The sequence below is a fragment of the Sinocyclocheilus anshuiensis genome, unplaced genomic scaffold, assembly GCF_001515605.1.
Source record: "Sinocyclocheilus anshuiensis isolate Anshui unplaced genomic scaffold, SAMN03320099.WGS_v1.1 scaffold1683, whole genome shotgun sequence".
NCBI lineage: Eukaryota > Metazoa > Chordata > Actinopteri > Cypriniformes > Cyprinidae > Sinocyclocheilus > Sinocyclocheilus anshuiensis.
In genome coordinates, this window is record NW_015548387.1 from 293,886 (window position 1) to 294,593 (window position 708).

At 40.8% G+C, this 708-nt stretch overlaps 1 protein-coding gene across 2 annotated transcripts in view; it reads right to left on the reverse strand.

The window, feature by feature from the left end:
• The window catches only part of LOC107656714 (neurocalcin-delta A), an 89,253-nt gene that overhangs the window by 43,143 nt on the left and 45,402 nt on the right, over nucleotides 1–708 (reverse strand). The window lies entirely within an intron of this gene.

Consider the following 708-nt stretch of genomic DNA (forward strand, 5'->3'; position numbering starts at 1 on the left):
TCAGCGCTTTTATTTCCAACATGCGCTCATTCATGGCTACATATTATTTAATTCAGGCAATGTTACGTCTTTATTGGGACAGGACTTGACGGATTATCTTACCGTCTCTATTTCTTAGAGCCAAGCTGCATAAACTACATATCAGGCATTTATGAAATGCATCTAATTTGTGCATAAATGGCTATTATGTTTAATAAAGTTTACTAACTACAGCAAATCAAGTGCCTGCACGCCGTTGTTGTTGTCTAGTCTCCCCTCAGACGCGCCGCAATGGCGATCCTGTGCGCAATTCTCAAAACACCCACAAGATGGCGGTGTTTATCATGAATCCGATATTACAAAACCGATATCCGATTATGGTAAAATGCTTAAATATCGGGAAAAATATCGGGAAATCGATATATCGGTCGATCTATATATTTGATTATATCTTGATGAACAGAAGAAACTAAAGTTATTAGTGCACATGTATAATTGGCTGTGTAGCGTCTGGACCAATCAAACACACAATATATATTTTGTTAGCTATATTTAACAAATACTCTGTAACACCCCTCAGTTAACAAGCCATACGAGGACCTATGGACCCTTCCCCCGAAATGCGTAACACCCCAGGAAGCCGAACAGGCCCCTGGTCCCCATGGCAACCATGACACCTCTGCTAGACCAGATCCATTTACGACCTAATGGCATGTTGAGAATTACCCC